The 15,615-nt window shown below is 38.4% G+C and overlaps 1 protein-coding gene across 29 annotated transcripts in view; it reads right to left on the bottom strand.

Moving 5' to 3' along the window:
• LOC149141913 (FkbM family methyltransferase) overlaps positions 1-14,985 on the bottom strand; it is a 102,948-nt gene extending 87,963 nt beyond the window's left edge. For 8 of the 29 annotated variants that reach the window (XM_089446235.1, XM_089446233.1, XM_089446241.1 and 5 more), the window contains exon 1: positions 14,337-14,823. The gene's annotated coding sequence lies outside the window, so the exon portion shown is untranslated. The other 21 variants (XM_089446236.1, XM_089446234.1, XM_089446243.1 and 18 more) reach the window with 10 other exon arrangements.
• Between the last annotated feature and the right edge of the window lie 630 nt (positions 14,986-15,615).

The following is a 15,615-nucleotide window of genomic DNA, read 5'->3' as shown; positions in this document are numbered from 1 at the left end:
CCCAAAGCAAAGGATATAAGTGTTACAATAAAAGACTTGGAAAAATTGTTGAAAGTATTGATGTAGTGGTTGATGAAGAAGGAAACAATCCAAGGCAGGTAAAATCCGAAGATTTCGAAGATGATGAGGACTATCCTTCAACATCAAATCAGACTAATGATGAAGAAGAAACCTATGAGGCACCAGAAGAACAGATAAGGGTAGAAGAAAAGACTCCATCCAGGTATGTCCAGAAGAATCATCCAGAGACTCAAATTTTGGGGCAGAAAGAGGCAGGTGTACAAACAAGAAGAACTATTTTAGAAGCTTCAAGCTATCTAGCATTGCTCTCCTCCACTGAACCACGAAATGTAAGTGAAGCATGCAAAGATGAATGCTGGGTCAAGGCCACGAATGAAGAACATGAGTAGATTGAAAAGAATAACACTTGGGAGTTGGTTCCTAGACCAAATGATAAGAATGTCATAGGGACAAAATGGATATTCAAAAACAAGCTGAATGAGAATGGAGATGTTATAAGAAACAAGACCAAACTTGTTTGCAAAGGGTATGCTCAACAAGAAGGTATAGACTTTGAAGAAACTTTTGCACCAGTTGCTAGACTTGATGCCATAAGAATGTTCCTCGCTCTTTCTAGCTTTCAGGAGTTCAAAGTATATCAAATGGATGTGAAATCTGCTTTTCTAAATGGAGACTTAGAAGAAGAAGTGTACATTGAGCAACCAGATGGATTCATCCTTGGGAATGATCCAAAACTTGTATGCAGACTCAAAAAGGCTCTCTATGGTCTTAAACAGGCTCCAAGGGCTTGGTATTTTCAGTTGGACAAATATCTCCATCAACAAGGTTTTTCAAAAGGATCAACAGATAGCAATCTATATATAAAAATTGATAATGATAAATTGCTAATACTTGTTGTGTATGTTGATGATATCATCTTTGGTAGCAATGAAGAAACCATGAGTCAAAACTTTGCTTTGGTGATGCAGAAAGAATTTGAAATGTCCTTACTTGGTGAGCTCACATATTTTCTTGGTTTACAAGTCCAACAAAACAAAGACGGTATTTTTCTATCACAAACCAAGTATCTCAAGTAGATCTTGAAGAAATATGGGATGGAGGATTCGAAACCAGTATGTACCCCTATGGTAACAGGATGCAGCCTCAGCGCAAATGATGAATCAGCAGCAGTACATCAACCAACCTATAGATCCATGATTGGTAGTTTGCTCTATTTGACAGGTACCCGACCAGACATCATGCATGCAGTGGGAATAGTTGGAAGATTCCAGGCAAATCCAAAGGAAGCACACCTTCAGGCAGTTAAGAGGATTTTTAAATATCTTCAAGGAACGCAAAATTATGGCTTATGGTATCCTAGAGATACAGATCTCACACTTCATGCATATACAAATGCAGATTGGGCAGGAAGCGTGGATGACAGAAAAAGCACTAGTGGTGGTGCATTCTTTATGGGTTCCAGATTAGTATCTTGGTTCAGCAAGAAACAAAGCTCAATTGCATTATCTACAGCTGAAGCAGAATATGTGGCTACTGCATCTTGCTGCACACAACTCCTTTGGATGATGCAAACATTGCAAGATATTCAAATCACTTGTACTCCACCTATCTCCATTTTTTGTGATAATACAAGTGCAATCAGTATTTCAAAAAATCCAGTCATGCATTCGAAGACCAAGCACATACCTATCAAATATCATTTTCTCCGGGAACAAGTGCTTGAACAAAAGGTCAAATTGGAGTATGTTCCCTCCAAGGAACAGGTTGCTGATATATTCACCAAACCACTGCCCAGGGAGACATTTGAATACCTCAGACAGAAGCTGGGAGTAGTTGATGCATCATCTTGCTGTTGAAATTATCTGTTTCAGAGAACAGTGGTTGTACGCGAGTTTCATGAAGTGTATCCGCGTACATACGCAGGTGTTTGTGGACACAATCGCGTATATTATGGTTTGAAGACAAACAGTGGGGCCAGACTCAGGATGAAAAGAGTCTAATATGGGTCTGACAGAGACCATCTGGCACAGGTTCAGGGGGAGCATATAATTCTAATAATGCATTGTTGGCATTATCTTAGAAGATCTTGGTTCCATTTCACAGCTGTTTTTGTTTCAGGTGGAGATTATGGTTGCCGGTCTAAATGATGATTGACAGATGCTGCTGATGTTAGTTGCTGATGACTACCATAGTCTTGTCTTAAATAATTAGTCTCTATGTCATGTATTTCTTTTATTATCAAGGTCATGTAACGGCCTATGTTGGTTTCCCCACTATGCCTGGAATGGAAATATTCTTGTTTTATCATGTGTAAACTTTTGGTGTATCCCCACTTGGTTGGGAGATGGATGCATGTATGAGTCTTTGGTGATAGGAAGGTCATTTATGATGTATAAAGTCATGTTTCTTCTTGTAGAACATCTTCTTGTAGACCTTGCCTACAGTCAGGGGGAGCATGGACAGCACAGCAGAGCAGAGATTTTAGCATGTACTCAGGGGGAGCATAACCCTTTGCCCTTGATGACAAAGGGGGAGAATGACTTTGAGTGACTTGGGTTGCCATCAAGTCCAAAGGGGGAGATTGTTGGCATTATGACACAGGTTTGGCGCTATGACACAGGTGTTGTCCTTGATGGCAACTCACTCAGATGACAGATCACAGTTCAGGCTCTCAAAATGAAGGAAAAAGAGATATACGCAGGTTCCTCTTAACCAAGTCGCGTATACACGCAGGATAGCCAATCAAAAGGCGCGTATACGTATGCACGCACTTTCATGCAAGGAAAAGCGCGTACATGTGGGAAAACTTATTTTTTGGTCCATGGTATTTAGTCCTTGGTATTTGGACCTATGGTTTTGGACCATGGTATCTCGTCCGAAGTGTTGAACCCAGGTATTGGGTCCATGGTATTGGTTCTCTATGGTTTTGGACCATGGTATTGAGTAAGGCCTAAGACTATAAAAGGGGGAAGAGATCATTAGGCAAAGGCATTCACTCAAGCATTGAATATCTTATGAAGAGCAAGATCTAGAATTGGGTTATGGTGCATAGCTGGATCTAAACCAAGGAGGAACCTGAGCGCTAGAAGAAGGATAAGTTCTATTGATGGGTCAAGATCTTAAGGCTTGAATAGTAATATCTATATGTGATTTTGATCTGTTATATTTGGCGCATGACTTGATCTATAAATCTGATAATCTAGGTATAACTGATGTCTGAATAAGTGAAAAGGGTAAATTATCTTTTATAGATCTGTACGCAGGTTCGGCACAGCAGAGGCGCGTATACACGCTGGTTCAGTAAGTCAAAACAGCGTATACGTTGGTTGGCCTTAATACAAAAGTGTATGCACACAGGTTCTACATATTGAAGTAGCGTACGTCTCATGAAATATGTTTTAGCTACTTCTATTTATTGCTGCAGTGTTCTGGGTTCAGGATTGGTTTCTGGTTACTGTTAATGTATTCTGGTTACAGCATTCAGAGAAGTAATTGTTTGATTCAGTTTTGATTGAAGCAAAGGAGATTGGTTGATGCAGATGTATTTGATGTTTGATTATTGTAATTGATGGATCCAATCTGAAAATTTATGAAACGTGGTCCCTAGAAGAAAAGAGAAGGTTGTAGCCTTTTGTAGGTCAGCACCTACGTACTAGTACATCAGCTAGTACAAGAGCTAAGGGGGTTGTAGCTCCCTTCTAGGAAAAGCTGGAGAACGAGAGAAGGTTGTAGCCTTCTGCAAGTAGAAGCCTGCCTACTAGTATAAGACTGCACCAGTACAGAAATATTGTAAAAAGAAGTTTTTTATTAAAAAAGATAGAGACGAATTGCAGCAGGTGGTTTTCACCCACATTAGGTTTCCACCTTATATCTTGTGTCCATGTGTGTGATGATCTGTTATGTTTTACTGCACCTATTTATTGTTCTTATGGTTAATGAAGTTCCGATCCACTAATTAAAGATCAACATTTAATGAATCATAAGTTTACTGATATACGCTGGTTGCTTTAGACACAGTAGCGTATATACGCAGTTTCCCATAACTGAAGTAGCGTATACAAATCTAATTGTGAAATGAAAAAGAATTGATTTGATAATACTGATTCACCCCCCCCTCAGTATTATTTCCAACAATTTTCTACTACTCTTTCATGTTATATGGTTGAATTTTCTTCTGTATAACTGCTTAATGATTTTGGATGAATGATACGAGAAATTAATGCTAACTGAATCATTGGAAGTAGTTATCATAATGAAGAAAAATCATTTTTGGCTTGTGCCCTAGAAATCTCAACATGGTGTCAGAGTTGGTTCAATGAGTAGTTGAAGCCTCCTCTGTGATCAATCCATGCCTACAAGAAGACCAATTTTTTTTTGGCTAGTAGGTCGAACTTCTGAAAGGTTTAATCCCCGCATTTCAAATAATTATGATCGAAGAACTGTGGAGAAAGGCTTAAGTTTTGAGCATTATCTGAGTTTGTAATTTGATCCAAAGTCGCTTGTGATCCGAGGTCAAGAAGGCCTGGAACGAATGCCACCAAATTTCGGAGTTTGTAGTTCATTCAAGCCATGGAAGTTCGAGCTCTTTGTGATGATCCAAGTTCCTTTGATCTAAGACACTTATCCAATTTTGTGGTAGAAATAGGCAAGTTATGTGGCAAATTATCCTGTGGTTTGATTCTTTAAAGAAAGTCTAAGTTCTGTAATAAATCCTCTGTGGAAGAAGGTCTTACCTGTAATGATACTTGTGATGGAAGACCACCTTAATTTGAATTTGTGATTGTCAGCGAAAAGGCCGAACATTCTTTGAGGTATGCGAGCCCATTTGTGACTCTACTTTCTATTATGCGAGCATCTACGTGGCATCTATCATATGTGGTATGCGAGCTCCTATGGTGATGATTCAAATTCCTTTCTAATAACCATACTGACCCTTATTTGAAGCTGAGCTAAAGGCAAGGTCTCTTCAAAAGCAACAAAGGATTTTTTAAACTATCTTTGTGAGGCATCCCAATTCTCTCTATGAATCCAAGCTTTATGATCCGTCTTACTATTATGAATTGAACCTAAGTCGAGTCCTATAATAATTCATTCGAGCTTGTATACTTTGTTGTTCTCTGAGGCACATTGAGTCTAAGGTACATTGCTCTATAGAATCCTTACGAACCTGAGGCATTTTTATCTTTGCAGAAGGAGAGTGAATCCTAAAGGACATTACACTATGTCACGTAGTATGAACTATGGGTTTGTGATTAAAGATAAGTTTGTGGCTTTATTCATCTCATCTTTCTGAGGTAAGTATTCAATCTATCTGTGTTCATATTGTTATGCAAGTATGAGATGATGCCTAGTGGGTCCGAGATTTATCCTCCTCCCTGTGGAATTGAATTGAGACACCTCAGATCGAGTGTCCTGTCGAGTATAATTTGAAGGCAATATTACTAGCATAAGATGAGTTTTGTCATGATCTCTCTTAAGTTGAAAAACTCAGAACATGTTTCAGAAGATTGAAGAATGTATCGATCTCAAGTTCTAAGAATATGTAGAATCATGTGAAGGAGTCAAGGAAGGGTACTGAACTAAGCCCTCAAGTTTGATTGATAATAAAAGGAAGGTTGTTCGAAGGTGTCCTTAAGTCAATCTAATGTTTCCTTGATATATAAAAGGAGGACAAAATTCACCGAAAAAGGCCAACCTAAAAGCAAAAGAGTCAACTATTATGATCCAAGACCATGTCACCTAGAAGCCATGTCACCTAGAAGAACAATCAAATAAGTGATGGATGGCTTTGTGTCCAAATGAAAAGAATAATGTCATATATTACATTTTTTTGGAATTTCAAAAGGTCTGCTAAAATTGTTGCTCGTCTCTCTTGATTAACTCTGAATGATGAAATTTTGTTGTCGTCATATTGTCAAGAAAAGTCAGAAGGATTTGAAATTAGATTATGAAGGTTGAGTTTAAGACCTACTCATAAACAACCAAAGACATTTTGATCTGAAGGGCTTGCTTTTATGTTCAAGACCATAATAATAAAGTCCATTGCACTGTCAAGAGGAAAAATACTACTACTATGAATAAAGGTTTCTTGATTCAATGAGATCAAGGATGAATATTGATTGATTGATGATGTAAAGAATCTAGTGTTTAGAAAGTTGAAGGTCTTGCCCAGATTCTAGGGTTTTTTATTTTGGAATACCTAGGGTTTGTAAACCCTAGCAAGAAGTGACATCATGAGAATGAAAAATGATAAAGTTGCAAGATGGATGCAATGAAGCTAATGAAATTCAAGAATGATCAAATTCAATACAAGGATGAGTGAGTTTGTAAACCCTAAAGACTTATTAGGGTTTGGAGTCAAAACTCTAGCTAATCAAATTGCAAAAACCTATCAAGACAAAAAGGGTTGAGAAAGCCTTGGGCTTATGAATTGATTACTTCAGCTTGAAACTCTAGCCCCTAGAAGTTTTGACATCTTGATGATGAGATTGATATGCAGGTTGGATTCAAGATCAAGAGGGAGTTGTCATGATCTCAAAAGATAAGTATCATGTATTTCCTTTATTGTGTTAATTGTTACTGGCATTGGATTGTTTATGGTTTGTAAACCCTAGGTCGGGCTTGGAGAAGAAAATTTAAGGCTTATGGGCCAAATTCTAGAACTGATTATGACCGCTTGAAAGAAGAAACTTTATCTCCTTAATGATGTTGATGATGATGTGGATCCCTTGACAAGGATGTGGACGAGGTCGACTCCTTGATAATTATGTGGACTCCTTGATGACGCAGACTCCTTTTTGATGATATGAATGAAGTTAACTCCTTGATGATGTGGATGAAGTTGACTAGATCTGAAAAAGTTAAGATCAAGAGGGAGTTGACACACTCTCAAGAGGTAAGTACTCTCTGATTGTTTCTATTATTATTATTTCATTATGAGTCTTTGTTCTGTGTATATTTGGTTGTATTTGTTCTTCCAAGGCCTCCTAGTGAGGATTGCAAGTAAATGATGTAGTATGTCAAGGTTGTGGCAATTGTTGAAAAGATGGAAGAACAAAGTGACAAGAAGAATCGTGATTGCATAGGATTTGGACTCAATGGGAGCAGACAAGATCAACCTAATTGAAACTTGTTTTGATCCTTGATGTAAAGAAGTCAATTGAGAAGAGAGCTTGAAGTCTTGAAGATTAATGTTGATCCAAATTTGCTGAAGAAGAGCCTGTGACATTTCTACTATGTGTTGATGATGTGTTTCTGACAAGGACTAAGGTCCTCTTCGTCCAGTGTAAGAGGGAGTTGATTGAAGATTTGTGAGATTGAAAGTATGGTACAAGCCCGATAAAATCCCTGCTGATGGATTCAACTATGGCACACTTGTTGATGAGCAGGTTCTTGATATTTGCTTCTGTGAGAACCCACTTTTTGTCTAATGGATTCAACTATGGCACACTTTTCTGTTGATGAGCAGGTTGTTGATATTTGCTTCTGTGAGAAGCCACTTATTGTCTATTGGATTCGACCATGGTTGTTGATGTTTGTTTTTGTGAGAAGCCCCAACGGAAGCTGAATGAATAGTTGGAAGTTGTTGTATGTTAAAATAGTTGATAAAGTGCTAAAATCCGCCATGGTTACTTTTCTGTTGTTGAGCAGGTTGTTGATGTTTATGTGAGAAGCCTGGAATGGCTAAGAATCTTGTTGGAGAGGGAGCATTGATTGATAGTATCATGAATCTTCCGTAGGTTGTGCACTGGGAGACCTATGAATTGGTCGAGAAGATTGTCACTCCCTTAGGTCTGTTGACTAGGAGGCCAGTGAGTCTAGTTGGGGGGTTTGGATTCGAGGCCTGAAGTGATCCCTTAGGTTTTTACCGGAAGACCAATTTGGTTGGGGACACTGATTTTGTGATCTCTCCCTCAAGCGTTGACCAGGAGAACTATGGTCTGGTCGTGGAGATTGATCGTAAGTTCCCCTCCTTAGGCTGCGCAGCCAACAAACCTATGGTTTGGTTGGGAAGGATGAGTTCCCCCCTTAGGCTGTGGGCCGGGAGACCTTGTTTGTGGTCAAGGAGATGTACCCTGTGTATATGATTGAGATAGGGATTCCTCCCTTAGGTTGTGGGCCGAGAGACATTGTTGTGGTCGGGGAGATGTACCCTATGGATATGATTAGTTTGGCCTCATTGATTGATCACGCTGGTCAGTAGGGCACGGACCTAAATGCCACGGGGTTGTGGCTTGAGGGATGTGTTGAATGTTATGTACCTTTCCTTATGATGAGACTAATGATCTCTCCCTCAGGCTGTAAACCAAGAGACTTGTGGATGGGTTGGGGAGATTGATGTTGATAGAGAGAGAGACTTGTGCTTAGCCCTTAGGCTGTGAGTCGGGAAACCTATGAATTGGTTGGGGAGATTGATCTTGAGAGAAAATGAAAAGTACCTCCCTTGGCTAAGAGTGAGTGTTGGAAATATGGTAGCCATGGTCAATTTTTTCATCATGTGGAAATATGAAAATTTTGAATTTTTTATTTTTGCCTCCTAAAATATTCAAGTCGACCTCATGTTATTTTAAGTCGGTTGGGCCCCTAAGAGACACCCATTCGACCCCCTTTGATGACTATATAAAGGAGACCACCTCTCCTCATTTGGCACATTGATCTATCTTTCCATGAGCTCTGTTCCAGCAAAGAAAAGAAGGAAGGAGGGGGCCAAAAAACTCAGGAAGAGGGCTTGGCATTTCATCTTGTTCTTGGGTATTGGTTTGGCTATTATCATGATGATATTTCTAATGTATTAACGAATCTTGAACTCTCTCCCTCTCATAAGGAAGAATTTATGGGTTTTGCCCTGGCCTCAGGCCTAATTTTTGTGTCTCTTGTCTCATGGTTTCATGGTTATTTTCTATTGCTCTTTCATGTTTAATGGTTGAATTTTCTTTTGTATAACTGCTTAATGATACTAGATGAATGATATGTGAAATTAATGCTAGATGAATAATTGGAAGTATTTATCATGATGAAGAAAATTTATTTCTAGCTTGTGTCCCAGAAATCTCAACATGATCATAACCCAGAGAGCTTCGACATAGGTCTCAGTCCAGCCTCAGGCCTAAAATAGTGCGAAAAAAATAACCTTAGAAGGTTTGCCTTATAGAGTCGAGTAAACGACCTTTGATCAAACCTCAGAGAGCTCCGAAGTAGGTCTCGGTCCAACCTCAGAACAAGTGCGAAAAGTGTCATGGATAGCCTTAGAACCAGTCTCATCAAGGGTTGAATTAGGCCTCAGATAAGGTCTATTTGCCTCTGAATCGAGCCTCAGGAAACGTGTTCAAAGGGTCGAAGTGCCTCAAAAACCCTGCTTCAAATCATGTCTCAAACCCAACAAAAGATAAGCAAATAAGCTCAAAAACCCTCAGAAAAATTTGACCTCACTCTCTCAATCAGTGTGACTATATCGGCCTCAAAATATTAAACGAAATTTTGTTAGAAGATAAGCTTGTAACTTGTTGCTTTGAGGAGGAACCAAGCCTTGTATTTATACTTGAAGGAGGGGGCAATAGGGGGGCCGACATTCCCATGAAACCCGAGTCGACCAGCTAATAAAATTGTTAATTTTAATTTTTAAAAGGGGCCGACATGATCTCCAATATTTAAAAAATAAAAATCCTATTTAATAGGACGACTTGAATCTCCTTTTGAGGTTGATTTCATAATGAAAGACTTGTCTTTTGGAGGGTCGACTTGGACAACTCAAAAGTAGTATAAATTGTCCAAGATTCTCTCACATTTCGACCAATCACAAAGTTGTCTTTAACACCTCATTCGGGGCACCTTGACCAGACTTTGGGGCTTCAACTTTGATCAAGCATATCTCCTCAATCATGAGGAGTTATGGGACATGCAACCTACTATTGGAAATGGCACAACGAGGACAATCAAATGATGATGGTCTTGTGAGCAAAAACACTGATCTTCTCAATCAATTTCTTCATCGAATGTGGGGCTTCTTCTAGCTGTTGCTTGGGTTGACATCAATGGCAACCAAATTCCAACACTCGGTAGCAAAATCAACAACACATACTCTGTTTTTGTACAAGAAAGGGTGATGGCAGATTACTTCTTGTTGGACCAAACAACATGACCAAAGCCAAAATGTAAGGCATGGCCAGAGGTAGACATGCGGTCATTGGGATCACTAGCCCAATCGGAGTGACTATAACCCACTAAATTAGCATTACCACAGAAGAATATTGAATGCCATATGTGTGTGTTTCCCTGATATAGCAAAGAATTCTCTTTGTGGCTTTCCAATGAAGCTTATGTGGTTCCCACATGATCCAAGTAACCAACCCAACTACATAAGAGATATGGGGATAGTTGTGATTCGAGTACAAGAGGTTGCCAACAAGTTACCAATGCAAAGTAGCATCAACCAAAGGAGTGGAACACACTTGGTTGACAACTTGACTCTTGAAAAAATGGAGTGGGCGTAGATTTACTATACAACATGTGAAATATGCTTAAGAGATAGAAGGCATACTTGGGCTAAGAGAGACCTATCCTAGATGTAGATTGAGTGACCCGCGATTCAACATAGTAGTGAAGGAACCCTAAATCATGTCACATTGTTGATGAAAAGCAAACTTCACATGATCAATCAAGGTAGGTGAACTCCCAATGAGAATGAGATCATTCCACATAGAGAACAACATGGAGAAGTTCGTCATCTTGCTACAAAATATAGGCATTTGAATCCAAGTGGCAATGAGAAAATCCTGAAGAGAGAAGAATAGAATCCATCTTCTCGATGCTCATACCAAGTCCTAGGAACTAGTTTGAGACCATACAAGGATTTTTTAAGCCTACAAACAAGCTTAGTGTCGTACACAAGACCATGAGGCTATTTCATGTATATCTGTTTCTACAAATCTTCGAGAAGAAAGATACCTGTGACGTCCATCTTGTTATTATCCGCTTAAAGGATGCAACTATAGAGAAAACGAGGCAAAAAGATATCATCTTTACCACAAGTGCAAGGGTTTTAGAATAGCCAATGCCCTCAACCTGAGAAAAAAATTTAGCAACCAATCAATGCAACTATAGATAGAACAAAGCGAATAGAATTCATTTTTGCCACGAGTGCAAAGGTTTTAGAATAACTAATGCCCTCAACCTAAGAAAAAAGGAAACCTCCAACAACCAATTGAACATTATACTTGTCTATAGTACCATATGTTGCAGACTTGGTTTGATATACCGACTTACACCAAACCAATTTTCTACCTTTTGGAAGAGGGACCAAGTACCAAGTGCTTTTTTAAACAAAGAGTTATAATCATATTCCATGGCTATGTCCCACTCTATAATACCATGGCCCTCATGAAAATCCCTTTGATCTGAAGCCCTAGCCATAAATACTCGAGGACGTCTTTGAAAAGAGGATTAGGTTCTTCTTTGACCCCAATCGGGAAGTAAAGGAAGACCAGCATTGTGTTGTTCTGCAAAATCGCTATCATTAGAAGGAGAAATCAACTCAAACGAAGGAACATCATATGACCATGCAAGATGCTGAGGAGGGTGCTCACCAAATTGAACACTCCTGCTGATAATCAAATCACGTGTGTCAGGATGAAGTAATCTATACCCTTTCACATCTTCTAGGCAGCCAACAAATATGCAAGGGTTATTTTGTATGTCCATTGCCTTGTGTTTTTCTTGAATATGGGCCCAAGCATTACAACCAAAGACTGAGAGATTGCCAACGGGTGGTTTCCATCCACTCCAAGATTTTTCCCGGATCACCCCTTGGACAGCTTTGTGAGGTGTGTTATTTTAAAAAAGAGAACACAATTGACGGCTATGGCCCAATATTGTGGGGCAAGACCTCTACAATGGCTCATGCAATTTGTCTCTCCTTCAAGGTACGATCCTTCCTTTCAGTAACACCATTTTGCTATGGACAATAGGGCACAGTATGTTGCTGTCAAGTACTTTCAGTGGCATAATAGTCCTCAAATCTGTGGTTGAAACATTCACCACCATTATCTGTCTGCAAACATTTCAGTAGACTTTCCAGATTGCTTTTCAATGTCAAGTAAGGCTTTGAACACAAGAAAAGTGTCAAAAGCCTCACTTTTGTTCTTTAGAAAGTAGACACAAGAGCATCTGGAGAGTAGTCATCAATGAATGTAAGCAAACAGTAGGCCCTTTGAAAAGACAAGGTAGAAAAAGGGCATCGCTGTGAACACGTTGAAGAACTTCAAAAGCTCTCCAAGATTTTCCTTTATCAAAAGGATCTTGAGGATGCTTGCCAAGAACACACCCAATACAAACACCAGGAAAAAAAAAAAAATAGGTGGATGCCCACTGACCATATTTTGCTTAGTCGCTGAAGATAGTGCTAGTTTAAGTGACGAAATCGCTTATGCCATAATTACTTAACTTGAGCAAGTAATACATTGGTGGGAAACTCCAGCACAAAATGAGAAAATGAGTACGAGCATGCACGATGATCCACTTTCCCTATGGAAACAATTTGTGAAGGAACCTCAATTTCACAAAACAATAGAACTGAAAGAAACAAGATTGTCTTCCTTGAACCAGAATTTGCAATCTGATAAATTGAGAGAAAATTAGCTAAAATATCAGGACTAGGAGCATAAAGAATATTGTTGATCATACCATCTATCATCTCAATGAAACCTTTCCCTTGAACAGCCAAATGTGAAGAGTTGCACATAATAATATGTTTTGTATTGCATGAATTGATGGAAGCAAACAAATTCTTATGTGCAGCCATGCAATAGATTGCTCCAGAACCGAATATCCATTCAGGTAAGGAGAAACTTGCAATAGCAACATTTCCCTGTATCATTGCTAGAAGACTGACAATTAAATTGTGTTGCTTCATTTCTGAAGACAAGACAGCCAAAATTTTGAAGTAACAAGATTTTGAATGATCGTCTTTTTCACAAAAAGCACATTTAAGACAAATTTTCATGCCTTTACGATCTTGCTCAGGTGAGGGATTTGGAGAGTTACATTCCTTCGTATTTTTTGTTTGTCCTTTAGATGTCTTTTTTATGTTGTAACGTAGAATTTGAAGATTAGTTAGCTACAAAAGCATGAGACTTAGAATTTGTGGAGAAATGAGTACCCACATATGTATGAGCTCTTCCTGCTCACAAGTTAGTCGTTTAGCAAAAGCATCAAAAGTAGGCATTACAAAAGCTTGACCCAAGGCATCCCGAGTTGAATAAAATATGGAAACAAACACTGGATAAGGTTCACCTAACTTAAGAGAGAACTAACAAAATGATTTGTTCGTCGTTGTTCTCAATATTACAATCTTTTAACTCAAGACATTTGAACATGGATGAAATTTTGAATAGTATAAAAATTATTAGCACTGACACCGATGAGTTCATTTTTCAATTGATAACCATGAATTGCATGAGTGATTGTTCAAGTTGCTGCCATGATTCATGAGGAGTATCTATGCCTTCGAGATGAAACAATAGCTCCAGTGAAAGAGAAAAACATGTTAAACCTCATGCTTCATCACAAAAACTATGCCGTGTAAGTTTTCCAACATTTTGTGTGGGTTCGTTTTCTGTACCTGTGGTAACCCTATAATAGTCTTTATTTGTACCGCTGTAGATTTCCGGCCGAAATAGTTGTGAGGAGTTAAAACAAGCAGAAGCAACTTATCCACCATAACAAGAGAATCTAAAGTGCTAAAAAAGAAGAGACAAATAACCATAACAGCAAGCACAAAACCACTACCAAATCGACTTTCTAGAAGTGACTCTTCCCTTAAAGAAGCTTTATTAGAGAGGCACTTTGCAATAGTTCAGCCTTTGAATCAGCAAACCCCCAATTCTACAAATATGTATTCACCACCTAAAAAATTGGCTCCACAAAAATATGTTTACCCCTTTATATAATTTTAAAAAAAAAACAAAAACAAAAACAAAAAAAGAAGTCATCAAGAAATGATTACAGGAGGCCAAGGGTTCGGGGAGGTTACAACCACAAGAATCCGCTGTGATTCAGAAGCTGAACGGCGGACTAGGGGAATAGCTGAGACGCCCACAGCACAGGAGGAAGGGCAGAAAAGCCCGCAGCACAACAGAGAAGCCCAGAAATGATGCCCATTCAGTTCCTAAAAGTGTTTCTGCAAGAATTGCCCTGAGACTCTCCGACAAATATGCTAAATTTTCCTATAAATTTCGTGGCTCGTAGTCTTCAGGGACAGAAAATTCTATAAATTTACAGCTAGAATAAACGCATTTATAATAAAATACAATTTCACTTACCGAAATGCCGCCACACGGAGTCCTTTGGGAGTACTAACAGAGAGAAATCATCAATTATTCGACAACTAGTCTTAAGAACTCAAGATTCAACGAATTTCCTGCGCCCACATACCTAATTCTATAGTCAGCAATCTTACCTACAGATCAATAGAGGTAGAAATCTTAGCTACTGCGAACAGAGTGGATCCATAATATAATGCAGCGATCTCTAACTTTCACTATAACAATATAATGCAGCGGTCTCTAACTTTCACTATAACAGTTTGTTGGAAGCGGTTCATGTATGGATCAGATACAGAGATTATGAGTTTGAGTTCAACTGCAAATTAAAAAACACGACCCCAATCCTAAAATCAATCACATGTGGGTCAGATCCGTGGTTTGGCAGTTATTTAAAAACACGAAATCCTAAGTACTGAAATCGATGAAACACGAAATCCTAAGTACTGAAATCGATGAGATCTAAAGTAGGATTATGATTTACAAGTAATCCACATACCTCGACTTTGTTTTTAAATGGGATCTCAATCCACTGTGAGCATGCCAGCCACTCCACTGCCTCCACCCGCTTAAGGGAAACGAGAGGAATATAGGAATAAGTTGGAATAAAGGACTGTTGAACAATAAAAAATTTATGTTAAATTTTCTTCATGGTCAATTTTCATAACGTTATATTTTTTTGAATTTTCTCACTGGTTTCATTAAAAATTCTCGCTCGCCAAATATAATCGCACGCTAAATGTTAATTTTTTATATATAACTAAGTCGGTTTGGTTCGTTAGAAGAAAACCAATCAACCCATTACCAATTTTGTGAGGAGTTTAATTTTTTTAAATGGTTTTCATTGTTTGAATGTGCGTTTTTTGTCATGAAATTTGAACCTATAACTTTAAAATGGGTTTTAATTTTTAGTTTTTTTTCCCTGAAGTTTGAACTTGCATTTCTTGATTTGTTGGAAGAAAACTAATCCACCCATTATCAATTTTTTGAAAATGGTTTTAATTTTTAGTTTTTTTGGTTTTAATTTTTAGTTTTTTTCCTAAAGTTTGAACTTGCATTTCTTGGTTTGTTGGAAGAAAACTAATCCACCCATTATCAATTTTTTGAGAAGTTTAATTTTTTTAAAATGGTTTTCATTTTTCAGCCTATTTTCCTAAGTTTGAACTTGCTCTCGTTTTCATGAAGTTTGAACCTATGACTTCAAAATGGGCTTCATTCTTTAGTCTTTTTTCCTGAAGTTTGAACCCGCACTCTTTTTTGTCATGAAGTTTGAACCCAT

The sequence above is a fragment of the Pinus tabuliformis genome, chromosome X, assembly GCF_031772625.1.
Source record: "Pinus tabuliformis cultivar Carrire ecotype Pingquan chromosome X, CPIR1, whole genome shotgun sequence".
NCBI lineage: Eukaryota > Viridiplantae > Streptophyta > Pinopsida > Pinales > Pinaceae > Pinus > Pinus tabuliformis.
Note: the sequence above shows the minus strand (reverse complement) of the source record. Positions and strands in the feature narration are given on the sequence as shown.